This window comes from Canis lupus, chromosome 38, assembly GCF_011100685.1.
Source record: "Canis lupus familiaris isolate Mischka breed German Shepherd chromosome 38, alternate assembly UU_Cfam_GSD_1.0, whole genome shotgun sequence".
NCBI lineage: Eukaryota > Metazoa > Chordata > Mammalia > Carnivora > Canidae > Canis > Canis lupus.
Genome location: NC_049259.1, coordinates 13,056,847 through 13,073,466, shown reverse-complemented (window position 1 = coordinate 13,073,466; position 16,620 = coordinate 13,056,847). Strand labels below are relative to the sequence as shown.

General features: G+C 39.8%; 1 protein-coding gene across 15 annotated transcripts in view; it reads left to right on the top strand.

Annotated features, from left to right (window-relative positions):
• The window catches only part of ESRRG (estrogen related receptor gamma), a 615,477-nt gene that overhangs the window by 59,106 nt on the left and 539,751 nt on the right, over window positions 1-16,620 (top strand). For 6 of the 15 annotated variants that reach the window (XM_038586132.1, XM_038586149.1, XM_038586145.1 and 3 more), the window contains one exon: window positions 14,622-14,816. The exons of the other annotated variants lie outside the window; for them this stretch is intronic. The gene's annotated coding sequence lies outside the window, so the exon portion shown is untranslated. The remainder of the gene's footprint in view (window positions 1-14,621; window positions 14,817-16,620) is intronic. 15 annotated transcript variants of the gene reach the window in all.

The window sequence follows — 16,620 nt, the reverse complement described above, 5'->3', positions numbered from 1 at the left end:
TGGTTGGTTTGGTGTACTGATACCAGCTATGCTTGTTAAAAAGGAAATGAAAGAAAAAGCACGAGCCGTAAAACTTGGGGGAGGAAGGGAGCCTTTAGAAGCCAGATTTAGAGGGTGGACCTAGCAGGTACCTGGTGTGCAGGAATGAGGGGCTCAGTCACTGTGTGGGTGACCCACGGGCACCCATGGGCACTTTAGGCCAAGGACTGTCTCTAGGTGTGTTGTGTATCAAGGTGAAACAGACCTGAACTGGTCTCTCGAGCCACACCTCCTGCCACATGCAGATGGTATAAATAATCGCATCATCTCAGAACAAAAGACAAAGCTGTATTCATATTTTACCTCCTTTTAACACACAGATACTTCTGAAGAGATGCATAATTGTACATGCATGGATGTCATACGGAGTAATGGAATTTCAGGTGTTGATTTTTCCTTTACTGCCTCCACTTGGACAGACCCAATCAGCACGTGAAAAAGCATTGGCTTGTAATTTAGAATCTCAGTAGGATGTAAGAGCATCAGCCCCCTCTGTATACGCTAAAGAGTTTTATCTAGTGATCTAGGGGTTTCTTTAAATCTGTGAGTGTTAACATAGTATTTATATTTAAGCTTTTTTTTAGAAAAAAAATCAAGCTTCTTAAGATGTTGGAGTGCCTCACTGCCTGCTTAGACTGAAGAATTCTTCAGAATGTCGTGGTTAGCTGTGACCTCATGGTTTACCGTTCTAATGCTAGCTCTGCTTATCAAAAATAAATGAAAGAAGAGACTCTAGTAATTCATGTTGAGGGAGAAGGGAGCAATTTCAAAGCAAGTGTGGAAACTCCAGGTAGGGTTTTGGGTGAATTAAAATTAAAACTATGTTATTTTTACTTTTCCTGGCCTTGACTTTCCAAGTTGAAGGATAGGAATAAAGTGTCAGCTACAGGGTGGTTAGGAGCAAAATCTTTGGAGTCAGACATGAGTTGCACCCTTTTCTTTGGGCCCCACTATGCTTAGGATTTGGGGCAGAGTTTCATGTCTTTGAGCTTTCACCTCCTCATCTGTAGATGGAAGATAATAATGCACATCTGTGGGCGAAGGAAAGGGTCAAAGGACATAATGCATAGAAAGTATTTCATGCTGTGTCTGGCACATAGCAAGTGTCCAATAAACTGATGCCAGCTTCCTTTTTTTTTTTTTAATTGAGGAAACTTATGCCTAAATAGAATCCTGCTATTAGTGTTGAGCCAGAGAAAGACAGTATTCACATCATCAGTTGGTCTTTTTCTGTAATTGTACGCTGCAGTAACTTGTCATCACTTTGTAGTATAGTGTAGTGGTTTATATAACATTTACTGAAAGCCAAAAGTAGTCTCTTATTACTGTGTATTTTTTCAATTATTTACAGATTATTTAGGAAAATTACCATTTTTTTTAAAAGGATAGAATTTCTGATGTTTTGGGTATTGAGACAACATGCACATTTGGCCTGCGATCCTATTGCTGGAGTTGAGAGCAGAAGGACACTAAAAGTATGAGAGATTCATAATTACATCAATCCTAAAAGCTTAAAACTAGTGATAGATCATTGTATGTACTAAAGAGCAGTAATAATTAACAGGCTAGTAAACATGGATGTTAGATGCTACTAAAGAGACATTTCTTGAGAGAATTGTGTACACATTCACTGTGTCCTTCCTGCAGTCTAAGGGCCTGATTCTCTCTTTCCTCCTTTCCTCTTTTCCCGCTTCCCTCCTTCTATCTCTACCTCCCTCCTCCCTCTTTCCTGCCTTCTTTTCCTTCCTTCCTTCCTTCCTTCCTTCCTTCCTTCCTTCCTTCCTTCCTTCCTTCCTTCCTTCCTTCCTTCCTTCCCTCCAGCTCTTATATATTATCTCAGGTATATAGCATTTTCTTTTTCTTTGTGAACCATAAAGGTTCAAGGAAGAAAAAAAGAGGAACAGGAGACCCACGGTCTTTTCATGCTAGCTCTGATTTTATAAATGGAAAGTTTAAGAGGAGTCAGAAAAATCTGTTTTTCTTTCTCCTGCTATTGAACAGGAGAGGCACATCTGAGGTGACCTGCAGACCCCAGGGAAGCCTTGCTCAGTAACTATTTGTTGATTCATTGATTAAACGGCACGGAGAGAAGGGACATCAAGCATGGAGATTCCCTCAGTACTGAAAGCTTTGAAACCCCAAGCTGCCATGTGCAGTAGGATGGCTTCTCTGTGACCTTCCAACAACTAATCTCCTTTAAGAACTGAATCAAAGCGGTTAAGGGATTTTGTCAGATGGATTTTGCCTACAGTTGGGTTTTTGGCAGTTGCATGTAGAAGGCAATACATTCTTCACAAGGGTATGATTTTTTTTTTCCCGAAAGGAATGAAGACAAGGTGCCAACAGAGATCTCTAGAGAGGGACTCTTGTTTATTCATGGTACTGTTCAGGCAGGGACAGCTGCAAGGTAGATGACTTTCTCACACTTCCCAGCCAACCTCCTTCACCGCCAGTGTCTGATGGTCTGGTCAACAAGTTCACTCATGCAGCATCCCCTCTCCATAATCTTCTCTACCAAGGGCAGGAAAAAAAAATCCTGTGATCAGAATTGATATCATATGAGTGGCTATAGGCATCTACTATCTATTTCTAGGACATCATAGACTCTACAAGTTAGAGCTGGAAACTATTTTAATGAGTAAAGCACTTGCTCAAAGTCACACAACTTATGAGTTGCAAAAACAGACTAGAACTCGGGATTTCTGATTCCCAAGCTAGTGCTCTTTTGAGGGCTCCTGCCTTCTAGTTTATAGACTACAAAAGAGAGAACCTATATGATAGTGGAAAAAAATCTAGCTTAGGAAATGGCGAGACTATCCTAAAGGGATTGCTCCAAAGAGTAAGATAGATCTGGTTCTAATGCTAAACCCATAATTTAGAAACCCTGTGATCCTTGAGAAAGACACTTAACCATTCCAAGCTGTGGTTTCTTTCATTGTAAAACTGAGATTAAAATAACTATCATGCTTATTTTAGGTTGTGTTGAGGATTCAGTAAGATTATACGTGGAAAGCACCCTGTCCAATGCTTGACACAAGACAGATATCAGTAAACGTTATTGCCAGTCCTCTTTCCTTTCCAAGGTCAGCAGTTGGAGTCATGAATAGTAAAATTATGAGAAAGAGGTTTTTTTTTTTTTAATTTTTATTTATTTATGATAGTCACACAGAGAGAGAGAGAGAGAGAGAGGCAGAGACACAGGCAGAGGGAGAAGCAGGCTTCATGCACCGGGAGCCCGACGTGGGATTTGATCCCGGGTCTTCAGGATCACGCCCTGGGCCAAAGGCAGGTGCCAAACCGCTGCGCCACCCAGGGATCCCGAGAAAGAGGTTTTATGTATGCATCTGGAATGGGGTAGCTCAGTGGTTTTCGATATTTTCTTTGAAAATGAATGTGAAGCATTTCCACATGCCTGGCATAGAGTGATCCATAAGGAATGATATTATGATAGTGACAATAATGGTGATGGTGGTCAGGACAAATATGCTGATGTTGGTGGGTGATGTGCACATACCACAGATGAGCCCAGGATATAAGCAGCTCCCAAGGCTTTGGCTTGGATTACGGTTCTTTCTTTCTTACCCTAGGGAGGAAATCAGTACGTTGGTGGGCAAGAGCTGTGCCATTATAAGTACAACTATACTCATTTCAATTAAAAAGAAAATAATCGGCAGCCTTCAGTACTTTATTCTTGGTGACAAATTACTGGCAACATCCCAGTTGGTCTAGAAGATGCTGTTCTTCCCTGGAGGAGTGCGATTTTGAAAGATGCTTTCCATCACAGCTCTGGAACTAGACGACTTGGGTTTGAATTTTGGATCAACCACTCACTATCTGTGATGATCTGAAGAAATGAGTGAACCACTTTTATAAGTCTTTATTCCCTTACCTTCAATTGGAACAATAATGGTACCCACTTCATATGATTGTTATGAGGATCAAATGGGTTCACCCCTATACAGTACTAGGAAAACTGTTGGCACATAGTAATTGCTCAGTGCTAGCAATTTTTAGAGGTTTCTGTCTCCAAGCTCTTTCATGGATAGTATCCTAAGATTCTCTCCCCAAATTGCCATTATTAATGTTACCCATGGTGTCATTAATGCATAAAACTGATTTTTTAGTTTTAACATAATAAAAGGTGCTCTTTATTGTGCACTCACCATTTAACTAGGCATTATGCCATGTGTTTTATATGGCATCTTAATTGATCCAATTCCCTCGTTACTCTTATGAGATAGTGTTGCCCCCATCTAACAAATGAGAAGATTGAATCTCCAAGAGGGGATAGAACTTACTCAGCTCGTGAGCTACAGAACCAAGCCTCAGATGTGTAATCTTCCCTATGTATCTTCCCCATACTAGCTCATTAAGTTGGAGACAATTTGCAGAGGCAATGGGAAAGATGTATTTTCTGGAATAAAAGAGAAATCATGAAATGGATTTACTCTAGCATGCTCAGAGACTCAAATCAGAGACAGAGAAGATGACCATCGCAAAAAGTAACTTAATTTACTCAATAATCAGAAGATCTAGAAATTTAACTTAATTCTGTCTTATGGACGGGAAAAGATGAGAGACAGAGGTGGGAAAGGATCATGGATAATAAGGAGGAGGAAGATGAGATAGAGACAGAGACAGAGAATGAGGCAGAGGCTTAATTACATGCCTCTCATTTAACACTCAAGCGATCCTGGAGGTGGATGGTCCAGGATCATCATCCTGATACTAGACATTTTTTTCCAAGACAACGAAACTGAAAATAATGGTTTTGGAATTTAACTTATGGTATTGTACCTTTAAATCCAGTGCACTCTTCTACTTCATCATGCTACCTTTGGGGACTTGAGAGTTATACAAAAATATAGATAGATATGTGGAAAGAAAGAATTATGGGTTCATTGACATAGGGACAAATCATGTTAGAACCATCCTTTTGCTTTTTCAGATAGTAACACTGAAGATTTTTTAAAGTCATGTTGTGCTTTTGCAACTATAGGCATAAGTTAGATTAATCTATATGTAAGAGACTAGGTGTTAGGTAATATTTAATACTTTGTATTTCAAGGTAGTTTTTACTTCTGTTGTTGAATTGATTTTCAAAAAGAAAATATTAAGAGTTAAATCAATCACATTTTCTTCCCAGTTTTACAGATGAAGAGACTGTGTTATGCAGAGAGGCAATGATCTCCATAAGATCATAGCAACTTCTAGATATCAATGCCATTCTCTGGTTGTGAGCCTCCAGAAAAGATTTTTCTCTTTCCTGTGATGATCTCTTCTAATTGGTATGGTCATCACATAATCAACTTCTAAACTTGCGGACACATGATAGAGGAGGGTCATATTGGTATACATCATAAGGGCCTGTCTGGAAAATGAACTCAGAGGATGGCCCTTTTTGCTATCACCTTCCAGTCTGGAATACCGTCATCTGATCTTTGAGGAATGGTGTAAGGGCTATGGTTTACAACATTTCCAACCCCCTAGGTTCCAGGCTGTGTGCTGGAGAGAATCCTGTGCTTTCTTGTGCTTTAGCCTCCTGGGGTCCACCAGACGCTATGGTGTCTTCCCCAGACAGTAGCCTGCTGCTCCCACATTATGTCTGACTGGCACTCTGTTTGTAGAGCAGATGGAGTTCCCTTCCGAGAGGTACTTCCCACTCTGCATGTTTGTTTTGAGGATATGGGTTTGGGTAAGTATAGGGGACCAAGAAAAGAGGGAGGTACCAAATGGTTGTCTGAGCAATGACAGTTCAAGGAAAAAGGAGAATTGAAAATGCTTGTAATTTCCAAGGTTGATGCCAAGCCAGATTACCTTCTTAAATCAGTGTAAGCAAAAACCCTGAGGTTAGGCCATGAAGCAAAGATCCTAGCATCCTTGGGAGCAAAACAAACAAACAAACAAACAAACAAAAACCCTGCCCAATGACCCCTTTTCAGTATTAAAGCAATGGAGGTGGAGAGGAGGGATTGAAAGGAGAAAAGGTGTTGGCTTTCTATGCTTTCCTTTAGAAGGTCATGGAACCATATGTCCAGTTTTGAGTGAAGATGCCTGAGAATGATTGTGCTTGTTGATGTATAATTTTTTCTTACCGTGGTCACTATAATCACATGCAAAATGATTCCCTTCGACTATTTCTCTCAATTTAAGTACTTCTTCTAATAATTCATGATATTTGTGTAGTGAAAATTTATGAAGTCACAAATTATCATCTCCCTCTGTGGCAGCTGAGTTAACTTAGCAAGAATAAGTGGCTTGATCAGAGTGACAGTTTGCTAGAAACAGAGCAGAAGACAAGAGAGAAATTGGGCCTTCTGACATCCACATCTGGATTGATTCTACCCCTTAGAGATATCAGTCTTGTAAAAGAGCCAGTGCAGGGTAGGACTAAAGATGAGTGTGAAGAAAGTTACAAAGGGGAAAAACACCCTGAGAATGTTAGAAGAAATACTCGCAATGTCTTGTTTTGTGTTGAGTGTGATATCTTTGGCTAATGATGGTGCAAAGATTCTGATTTTGCCTTCCACTGAAAAGTGAGGGGAAGGGGAAGTACCCCCTTGGAGACTTATGTAGGATCAGAATACCTCTCTCTACCCAGTCCTCAGGCTTTCCTCTCTTTCTTAGGTCAGGCAAGAGAGTGGAAATATACTCTAGGCCTCTCAGAAGATGAAGTTGAGGCAGCTCTAAGTAAGAAAGAAATGACCTTGTACATGCAAGCTTTGTTCTCCTGTTCACCTATAGTCCCACCATTTTACTATCGTAGAAGAGTAATCCTTGTCCGTAACATCATCTCAAAAGTGAAGGGACACCTAAGTGATTATGAAGGTAGACGGTGCAACTTTTCCTTTCTTAAAGCAATTAATACCCTGAGGATAAAATCCTGTTGGTCTGATACTTAGTTAAAATGTGAGTGTCATTTTTTCCCCCTTTGGAATGGAACCTTAAAAATCACCTGGATATTAGAAGGTGAAGTTAATGTGTGCTCTTTCTCCTATGAGCTCTATTTTATTAACATCGGTTAAATAAGATCCTAATACAGTTCTGAATAGTAAGGTGAATTTCTTGGCTTGGCTAAGACTACGACAGAGAAATTATGTATTTGATAATGGCTTCAAAATCTTCAAGTTGATCTGGCATTAGTCAGCATTTGACCATAGATTCCCGGTAGGAAGTCCATTCAAGCTATTGCTAATGCTTCAAAAGTACTCTATGTGACTGGCAGTGAACACACCGGTGTCATATAGATGTCAGCTTTTTGCCCTCAAACCATCATTAACCAGAAGCAGCTACCAGCTAATATTTCAACATTACTTTTAGATGTCAAACTATTAGTCATCATATAGACAACAAATATGTTGAGTTAAAAGACGCCTGCTTAAAAAGCACAATGGGTCTTGGTCTACCTCAACGTCGTTTGTACGCTGGAGGTTTACTCTGTATTTCTTTCCATTGGACTATTTAATGATTATTTTAATTTTGGTAAAGTTTCACTTTAATACTCCTAGAAATTAGAGGAAAATATCGCCTACGTTCATTTGCTATGTTACGCAGACACAGTACACAGCAAAGGTAAAAGATAAAAGATCAATTCTTATGGATCTCATAGTTCCAAGCTTTTGAGGCTGTATTATAGAAACTTTGTAATTATTGTGGGTAATCTTGCAGAAAATTAAATGTTGAGTTTGCATATGTGAAGAAGTTTGGACTCTCTTGCTCACCATAGCTTGTTAGTGCTCAGCATCTCACTGTTCCTGTCAGGCTTCGGGTTGCACTTCGCTGCTAGGAAAATGTTATTTGTGGCAAAAGTGAAATCCTCGGCTGGGGCACACCATCTTATGTTTGAGGCGTATTTTAGAGCATTTGTATCTGTGGTTCACTCATCTGTTTCAAAATGCTAGGCCAGTGGTTCTCAGCTAAGGACAGTTTTACCCACCCAACTCCCAGGGATATTTGAGGACATCTTTTGATGGGAAACAGGTGCTATTGGCATCTAATGAGTAGAGACCAAAGATGCTGCTGAACATAAAATTCATAGGGTAGCCCCCCATACAACAAAGAATTATCCAATCTAAAATGTCGACGGTGTTGAGAAGCCGCCTTCTAGATTCTTCCAAAGTTTAAAAGGTAAAGGAGAAGGTGGGTACCTTAACTATTTTCAGATTTTTTTAAATGGCTGATTTTTAAAAAAGAATTTTGCTTATTTATTCATGAGAGACACACACAGAGAGAGGCAGAGACACAGGCAGAGGGCGAAGCAGGCTCCCTGCAGGGAGCCCGGTGTGGGACTCGATCCCAGGACTGCGGGATCACGACCTGAGCCGAAGGCAGATGCTCAACCACTGAGCCACCCAGGCGGCCCTGGCTGATTTTTTTTTTTTTTTAATTAGAAGTTTCCCCCTGGGATATAGGATAAAGGTGGAAAGTACAAACACATCATATACTTGCTTTAGAGACTATTTGGAGTGTAATATATGTGTTGTGGCTAATTTAGCTACATATAATGATCACAATTCCAACAATATTGATAGCTGACTTTTATAGAGCTTACTATGTACCAGATGCTGTCCAAAGTATCTGTCCATACAGTGATTCAGTTAATCCTCAAAGGGCCTCTATTGAAGAGGTACCCTGTCTGTGCCCTTCAGGACTCAGACACTTTAATACTTGAGCCTGTAGGAATAAGGTGAGCTCCTGGCAGGAAGTGTAAGGAACAGAGTACTGGTAGCACTGACAACAATATATTTGGAAAGAGGAAGGCTTTGCTTCTCTAAATGCCCCTGGTTGCTCAAGCTTTTATTCTATGGTGCTATTATTGCAAAAAATGCTTCTCTGGGAAACTAGGATTGCCATCATAAAGCAGGTTTTTATTTGTTTCTAGAGGGTGCAAGCAAAAATGGTTTTATATCTCTCTGCTTGCCAGTTTTGCACTGGGTCCCATGCTCGTCTGGGTTTCCCTCTCCACTAGCTTTTCTTGACTGAACTGGTCATCAGGTGATGTGTAAATGACAGAAGGGAAGTATCCACCACAGCTCAGCCTTGGAAATACCAAGTGGTTGCTTACACCTGCTGCCCTTACCTTCTAAGTGGGTTGTCCTCTGAGTCTCTTTCCTAGAGTTTTCAAGGGATAGGAAGCTCTCCCTTTAAGGGGCCCCTGGGTGGCTCAATCAGTTAGGTGTGTGACTCTTGATTTCGTCTCAGGTCATGGTCTCAGGGTCCTGGGATGGGAGCCCCATGTCGAGCTTTGGACTCAGCATGAAGTTGGCTTGAGATTTCCTCTCCTTCTCCATCTGCCCCTCCTGCTCATGCTGTCTCTCTCTCTCTCTCAAAAATAGATAAGTTTTTTTTTTTTTAATTTTACCATCAGAGTGGATTTAATCCACTAAAACCTCATGTTTGAAAGAAAAATAGGTAAAATTTCTCTAAGCAAGCCTCATGGGAGAGTCTCCAAGAACACACTGAACAATGAAATTTTCCCTGGAAATGCCACAATGAAGGTCATATTCCCAGGGGGGGTTTCTTATGGGAATTGGGAAGTTAGCTGGGTTTACTGCTTTCACACCAACCGAGGGCTTTGAGTTCAGAGAGTTAAGTTTGTCATAGCTGACACGTCTTACCTTTGGCGAACTGGTCTATTGTATTAAACCTCAGTTGCCATCAAAACCCGGAAAGGAAAACATCACAAATCACTAGAAATATATCAGCATTCTGAGCAGCAGGATTTATGGGGCACTAATGGATATCCTAGGCTATTTATCTTCCTGTAGCAGTTGAAACACATCTGCCTTTTTCTTACTGTAAAAGGCCTTTCCGTCAAGGGGGTGTAGAAACCCTAAGCCTGGTAGTGGCACTGAGGAAAGATGGCACTCAGGTCCTTTTTTTTTTTTTTTTTTTTTTTTTTGTGGCTTACTCTTGTCACCATTTTGCCCCTTTTTCTTCCTCGTTTAAAAACCCAAAATCAATACAGTAAGGATATATTCCGGTTGGGAGGGGTCTGTATAGTGACTGGCATAGTTGGGGTACAGAGTGGTCTAGAAAGAGGCCCAATTCACATACTCTTTATTTTCTGCTTCATTTTTTATTTGTAGCAGGCTTCTCTATGTCTAAAGGCTGATTCCCGCATGCGGTTCATGTAGGTTATTTTGTTCAGCAAGTCGCAATAAAATGCTCCGAAAGGATGCCCCTGCTTTGGGGGACTTCTGATATTTTGCACAGGTGAGCTTTAGCCCCTTCTCGAGCTCCTGGTCCCACTCACTCTTGTCTTCTGTGGAGGAAAGGCCTGAAATGCAGGTGAATTACATCCACACCAGGAGGGACTGTAGCTCCTTTGAGACTTCTCCCTGTGACTGTCCGTGGTTCCATTCGGTAGCAGCAGATTTGGGTTCTGTGCCTGGCTTTGCCACTTATTAACTTGTGACCTTGGATCAAATTACTTAATGTTGCTCAGTTTCCATGACTGTAAAATGAAACAAATCTTAAATATATAGACACACAAGATTAAAAGATGTAAAATATGCAAAGCCCGAAATTTAATGGGTAAAAAAGGTTTGCTGGTTTCTGGGGTAATGCCACTGGATGTCCTACTGGAGTCTTAGGAGAATTGACTCTGTACTTAGCTTTGTAAAAAATGTAGCCCAGGGACTACCGGCTTAGAATCACCTCTGGACTCATTAAAATGCAGATTCCATGCCTCTAGCCCAATGGTCTGAATAAGAGTCTCTAGAGAGTGGGATCCAGTAACTCGTATTTTTAGAAACACCTCATGTGACTCTCATGCACTTCAGAATTTGAGGAGCACAGGGTTGGCCAGCACCCTGTCCCGTTCCGTGATGGTCTTTTTCCTCCTGCAGCAGTTCAGCTAAATCTAGAAAATTCTAGGCTCCCTGCTTGCAGGTTCTTCTCATCCTGGAGGATGAGCCTGTTAACTCACTCTCGCAGTTTATAAGCAGGCCCTTTTCTGGTAGGCCCCACATGGTTGGGTAACCTAAATAATGTGATAATGAGGGTGGACCAAAGGTCGCGAGATTGTTAACATGTGTGAGGAGATTGTAGGCTTAGCCTATCAGGTGAGGGAAAGGTTAGCACACCAACTGTATCCACACTTCAAAGCATGTGGATAGTTCGCTGCACTAACTTAATTATCTGTGCTATTGATATCTTTGACGAACATATCTATACCCCGGATACAGTTACTTCACCGTGGGAGATAGCAGGAGGTGGCTTGTTCGGTTGCCAACTTCCTAAAATGCTTTTTAGAGTCAGCTGGGTTGCTTAGGCCTCTCTTGCTCTTGGATTAAATATAAAAATAACTATGTAAAGCATATCAACCCTCTTTTCCCTGTCTGCTGAAACTGCAATCTCCTGTGCTTTTTCTAGAACCCATTAAAGAAGGAGGAGGAAAGGAGGGGTAACGATATGTAAAACCCCAAAGCCCACATCAGATACTCTCCCAGAAAAGGATCCTGCTGTTGTCGGATCTCGGCTGAGGGAGTAAAGAGCTGGTCACATCAGTACATACTGGTTCTTTTTTGACTGGTTAAGTAAGGGTTGATCAAGGGGCATGAGCCTTGTCCTTATTGTTCTTTCGAATCTATTGACATCTCCACCAGAAACTTGGAAGGGAAAGAAAATACAACCCAAGTCAGGTGATGTTTTCGTTTCTAAGCCTTAAAAATGTTTGATGTTAGGAAATATTTGCAACTAGAAACTGACAAGAGGTATTTGTCTCTACCCCGTTTTTGCCGATCCAAACCGGCCTTGTCCCTGTTGTCACAAAAAACAGTAGCTCTGGTTTGCAGGTATCCAAAGAGGTCTCTAATCTCTGACACTCCCCTTTGACTGTAGCTCTGGAGAACCCATTTGCTCTGCCAGGTGTTTTTTTTTTTTTTTTTTTTTTTTTTTTTTTTTTTTTACCTACTTACAAGGAGTATTTTTTGTGTGTGTGTGTTCCCAGGCCTGAGTGGTGGGCATGATTTCGGAGCAGCTGATCTGTTGACTTTTCTGCAAGTGGTGTGATATGAGATGTAAAGAGACAGGATCACTCCAACCCCTCACTGCACTGAAATTGAATAGGGTGCCCTGTTCGTTGACACCAGAACGTAGCCTGCTGTTGAGAAGCCAGGATGTTTAATGGGCAGAGACCAGGGGAGAAATTTTCAGCTCTTCATCCTTTTCAGTCTTGTAAAGTCTCTCCCAGAGTAGGCCACAGCTTTCAAACCATGGTCATTTTAATGATAAAAACGCTGTGGAGAGAGTGCCCGAGCGACACGCAAAACCAGCTGCAGCATCCTGCGTGACATTCCCAATATTAATACAAATAGAATTAATTCACACGCCAGGGGTGTCTCAGGAATCCATTTTAAGTTGGCACTTAACTTGGGTTTGAGATTTCCCCGTGACTGCCCATGTTGAAAAATGTTTGCTAAACAAGGCAGGGCTGGGCTGCCCTCGATCTATAAATTCGCTCAAACTAATTCATTAACTAACACTTGGTTTTAACTAGAAGCAAAGGTAGGTTAGAAAGTAGGGGGCTGTTTCACGTCCTTGGTAGCAGGGAGGTTGTCGCAGAGGCTGTGCCTGGCCTATCCCTTCGAATTTATTTTGGGGGAAAGAGCAAGGATTATTTAATGATACCATTTCTGAGTTCGTTAAGGGTTTACTCTGGGTTTCAAAACATAGAAGGTTTGTAGATTCGGTGAAGAGGATGCTAATTGCTCGTATCCTGCATTGAGTTTAGTTTGTGGCTAGACTAAAGTAAGACTTCCCGGGTCTTTCTGGTTCTCCCCAGCCTTGTCTTTCTATTTCTGCACAGTGAATTTAATAAAGAAACTATCTTGGAGTAATAATTCTGACAAGCCCTGGACATTCCTTTGGGGGAAGAGGACTGACCTTTTCCTGTTTTTAATAAAACCTCTGTGAATTTGGGCTTGCCTCTTCTGCAGTCCAGCGCAACTGTCTTTTTATTCCATATTTAAGGATGAGATGAGCCCATTCATTTCCTCTGAATTAGAAGCATGAAAGCAGTCCTGGGAAAGATGGCTCTTGTGAGGTTTGTTTTACTCGTGTCTGTTAAATTTGGTACTTATTTACATGCACTTAGCTACTTTGCTTTATATTTTCTCTTTCTTGTTGTTAGATCTTGTTCTTTATTTATGATTTAATGTCTTACCTATTTCCGAAAGAACTGAGGAGTAGTCCTTTTATAGTATGGGGCTGAATTATGCTCTGGTGATTGGCAGGCCATTTTATCCTAACTGTGACACTGGCAATTTTAAAAGCTTCATTTTTTGTCTTAGTCTTGAACGAGGAGAATTTTACACATTATTACCTCCTGAAAATCCCACTGGATGGATAATTTGGAGTAGAAGAACTTAAGACCTTTTGGGGAAAAAAAGAACAAATCCGCAAAATCCCCATGATTATTCTTTATGGCCACTAAAAATATTTAGCATACTAAATATTGCAGCATACCTGTGAAAGTTTGATATTTTTAAAAATAGAATAATGGGTATAAAATAATCATTTCTAAGGGATGTGTTCTCTACAGTCTCAGGAATATACCTGTAAATTTGTTTTGATTGTTCAGGCATACTCAGAGGCATTTATTCCCTTGCGTCTATCTCTTTCTCTCTCTGGTGTTCAATCTCGTTTTGATTTTATAACTCTAAGTTGACTCTTTTCTCATGAGTCCTGGCATATTCCCTGAGAAAGAGAGCAATTTAGATGCTTGGAAAAGCAAAAGCTCGGGATAAGCTTAATTTAATGTATGAAACACAATGAGCAGATTTCTGTTAAATCCCAGTAAATGGGCTTGAGGTAGCTTCACAACGATAAGGGCACTGGTTCATCCCCTTTCACCCCAGTAGGACCACAGTGTTATTGTCAGGGTTTAGCCTGCATCGTTTTCCTTCAGCAATCTCAGCTTAATTATACAAATATGAGAATCAAGTAAATGATGGAGACATTAAGAAGTTCAGAGAAAAGGGGCGATCACTGGACTCGTGAAAACCTTTAAGAGGATCTACATTATCTTCCACGTTAAATATAACTCTGCAAAGACTTTTGTTGACCTTCACAGTATGACAGTCATCATTTCCTAGCATTCTTCACTCCAACCATGTGTTTTGCAGTGACTTCTCAGTAGGAGATTGGATGGCAGTGAGAAACACAATCTTTTAAAAATATATATTTTTATTGTAAATAATACGCAAATAGAAAAACTGCATGAATCAAATGAAGGTCCTGATTGAATATTGTATATTTATATATTGTAATTATATTGTATAAATTGTTATACATATGTGTGTGTATTTATATGAAAATTATGTATATATTGTATAGCCTGGACAAGAACTAGAATTTTGCTGCCCATAAGCCTCACCAGTCACAGCCTTTTGTACCCCTCATAGGTAATCATCATCCTATTATAATAATCACGTCATTATATTTTTAGAAATTCACCCATCAACCCAGTGTGCATCCCCAAATGCTATAGCCTTGCCCATTTAAAAAGAAAAAGATATGCCTTATGAATCTCTTTTACTTGTTTAAGTTCCTCCTTAATCCTTTTTATCTCCTTACAGTTTATCTCTTGAGGAACCTGAGCCATTTGACCTGTAGACTTTCCCTGAGCCTGAGTTTTACTGACTGCAAACTCATAGTGCAGTTCATCACAGTCCCCCGTCCCCTGCGTTTCCTGCAAATTGGCAGCTGGATCCAGAGACTGGATTACACTCAGGTTTGATTCCTTTGGCAAGACCACAGGTGTGGCTGGCAAGGTAATCCTTATTGAAGCTCATATTGTCCCACTTTAACCAGGGAGCACCTCTTCAGGTTGGACCTTGAGTCCTTTGGCCATTGCCTTAAGAGCCTTTGATAACTTCCCTGCTGTATAATAATACAGTAAGTTCCAAGTTCCTCTTGTACATTTCCTGTCCTAGATCTGGAATCAGCCTTTTGTTCAAGAAGACCTCATTTCTTTAGGTAAGAAATGTTATTCCAAGACTATAGTCTGGGTGCTAGGGATGCTCATTGCCGCTGGGTTGTTCATTGTTTCCTGAGTCTTTGTAGAGGACAGGATTGGGGTTTGCTCAGTCAATTGATTGATCAATCAATGGATCTATCTATCCACCTACCTACCTATTTATCAAATAAATGCATAAAATATAGGTATACCTATATTTTTATTAAATATTTTATGAATTTATGAGTTCATATTGATACTTCAATCCAAATTGAGAGTATAGAGTTTTATATAACCTCTTCTGCATTACATTTCTATATCCTTCCTTTCCCAAGAATCTTGATTGACAAGGACATAGGGGATAATAGAATTACAATAGCGCATAGTTACCCACTTGTTTTATACTATGTTAGCCACACACTAGTCCGGGAGAGCAATACCAATACTAGTACCAATGTAGTTATTGAAAACATTAAAACTTTTTTTGCATATAGTTCCTCATTTTTGCATCCTTCCCTCATTTTAAAATAGCTGTGCTGTGTGTAACTGGTCAGAACATAGAACCATTGGGTACTTTGCTTCTCTACCTCTTGGCATACTTTTAATTATAATTCCACAGGCTATTATATATTTTAATATGTACCACCAGTGTTTATGTTGATGGTCTTTCTAATTGTTTTGATTGCCGGAAGCTCATTCTCTAGTATGTTCTTCAGAAAGGATTCATGGGAACAATGATCTTTCAGTACTGGTTTATATCTGTAACAGTTCCTTTGAGCCCTTTATACTTGCAAGTCAGTTTGGCTGGATATAAAATTATTTTCTTTCCTCTAGTATATCAAATGGGCAACTTAATTTTCTTCTGGCCTAATGCATCACTTTAGAAAAATCTGACGATAACTCAATTTTCTTTACACTGTAAGTCATGTACCCAAAGAGTTTTATTAGAACACGTGTCAACATGTTTTTGGGGTTCAGTATTGTCAGGTGCATGGTATAATTATTCAATGTCATTTCAAGTTTTTAAAAAAATTTTCAGGAAGTTTTATTGAATTATAGTCATTATAATACTAGTGTTATATTCCCTTGCTTTGATTTCTTCTTCAGAATCTCTTTTTATCCCTATGTTCCATTTCTTTGCTTATCTTTACTGTCTATTTATCAAACCTTTTTATCTCTTTCTTTTTTACTTTTTACCTCCCCTCCTTTTTATTTTTTATTTTTATTAAGGAATTATCTGTTGTTTATTTGTCCCTAGTTTAGTTGGCATTTATGAAGTTATTTTTTTCCTTTTGCTACTAATTCTTTTTTGAGTCCTGTCACCATATTCATAAATTCTTCCAATCTGACCATGCTGTTCTTTCATATTTTGTATCTTTTCTTAATGTTTTTAAGCTTCTTTTGGAATGACAGATTATAGTTTTGATCTGTTTTATGAGACTGCCTTTCCAGCATTCTTTTGTTGTCTCTAGGGATGTTTTTCTGTTCCTTACTCATTTTTGTAATTATAATAACTTTGAATGGGATTTGACCTTGGTCCTTTTCCATTGTTCATTTTTATGTGAAATTAATTTTCCTGACCTTTTAGACCGAGTTGTAGGTTCAGGAAACAGAGCTTT